The sequence below is a fragment of the Monopterus albus genome, unplaced genomic scaffold (genome assembly GCF_001952655.1).
Source record: "Monopterus albus unplaced genomic scaffold, M_albus_1.0 scaffold96.1, whole genome shotgun sequence".
Classification (NCBI taxonomy): domain Eukaryota; kingdom Metazoa; phylum Chordata; class Actinopteri; order Synbranchiformes; family Synbranchidae; genus Monopterus; species Monopterus albus.
Window position 1 is genome coordinate 175,422 of NW_018127976.1, and position 1,754 is coordinate 177,175.

Sequence of the window (1,754 nt, forward strand, 5' to 3'; positions counted from 1 at the left end):
CATGGACAACTGCTTCCATCACAGAGGAAGCCAAGTTTTAATAATAGTCTGTTTTAGGTCATTAAATAACAGTTAATTGTGTGTTTATTGGCTGTTTTATCGGGGCATGTCACGTTGACTCTATGAACACAAACGATATTACGTTTGCTGAAGCCCGTGGAGAGCCACAGAAGCTAAAGCTACTGTATCAAGGTAGGCGAACGAACTGCTCGGTCGTTTTGTATGTGTGTGTATCTTTCATTACTTTGCAAAGTGCGACCCATTTCACCAGTTATTCTCACGCAAATAGCTCGGTAATATCTAATAACTCGTTTTGCTGCTACCTTTGTCGCTGCTATAGATAACGTTACGTGACATATCAGAAATGGAGATAATAAGATTTATAAGATCTAGCCTTCAATAAGGGACTGTTGATCACTGCATAGAAATGAATACAGCTTACTTGTTAATAGGCTGCATCTAAAGACCAATGATTATGGTACATATCGGAAAAACCCAAAATGTGAGGGTTTTTTTTAACACCTCTCACATCAAGGTGAACACTGAGGTTTGTTTTGTACCTGGACTCCTAGGCAGGCACCAAGGCCTGTACCACGAAGCTTGTTCATCTTATTCTGGTTCTCTTGGGTTATCTAGCATCACTGATCGTAACATTGGCCGTCCTGGATTACCAGTGTTCTGTCAGATTTTGCTACCTTGTCGAGATATACTACCTTGTTGCAAACTCTATGGACTGACTAACCCCGCCCCAATCCATCCCCCTAACCCTAACCACTTTGTGAACGGTGGGTGGCACGTCTTGATGGGTAGCGAAATCTGACAGAACACCGGCACTAGGAAGCCGGTTATCAACTGGCTCTGTTAAATCTGGGTTTTCCTATCAGGCTACGAGCGCGTTCATGTGAAAGAGGCGGAATTGCTAATTAGAAGCGACAGCAACAGCACCTTGAGTGAAGTAGGCCACTGAAAATAATAGGAGGCGGAGCAGTGATATCTGCAGGGGGAATTGTTTATAGCCAAAGGGGAAAGTTGTAACGGCGGTTGAACTGTAAACAGTAGCCACTTACCTAGGGTAGAATAAGAAGCTATAGAAACTCTAGACGTACATATTAAGGAAAGACTTATGAATATACTGTACATTAGTGCACTATTATTTAAGGGTCTTATTCAAATTCTGTTAATTTTTCTAATGAAAGGCCATTGTCACAGAATCTCCTCATGTTATTCTGAGCTGCAGTGATAGAAGTCTGTAAAACATTAGTTAAGAACAGTTAATAACTCAGTCCATTATTAAATGGTCTTTGTGCTGTTAGGTATTTTTAGTCAGATAGAAAATGGATAGATACTTTATGTATTAGAAATGTTTAGTGGAGATAGGATGTCTAGTTAGACTGTTAAATGCTTAGTCATGCTTATGAGTTTCTACAGGGTACATCTGGTCAAGGATAACTAGAGAGAAGAGTTGATGACTGTCAGCAGACAGGGTGTTTAATATTATTATTATGACGTGTAGAACTGTAGCCTTAGCCATAATATGTTCTTATGTTTAAGACACGACATGTTACTAGAGGTCGTGTGAGAATGTTTTTAGTTACACACCACTTAACCAACAGACACACACACATTGATTTGCTTCATGTTTTGACTACTGCTATGACCAGCTGCAAAGCTGGTAACAGAGACGTCTCGGTTGACGTTCCTGTGTAGTATGGGGCTAGCCCAACCGAAGAGATATAATGTATAGGCCTGGTGGG

General features: G+C 40.7%; 1 protein-coding gene across 2 annotated transcripts in view; it reads left to right on the plus strand.

Annotated features, from left to right (window-relative positions):
- ccdc57 (coiled-coil domain containing 57) overlaps positions 1-1,754 on the plus strand; it is a 55,608-nt gene continuing 53,854 nt past the window's right edge. For both annotated transcript variants that reach the window (XM_020608947.1, XM_020608948.1), the window contains exon 1: positions 1-192. The gene's annotated coding sequence lies outside the window, so the exon portion shown is untranslated. The remainder of the gene's footprint in view (positions 193-1,754) is intronic.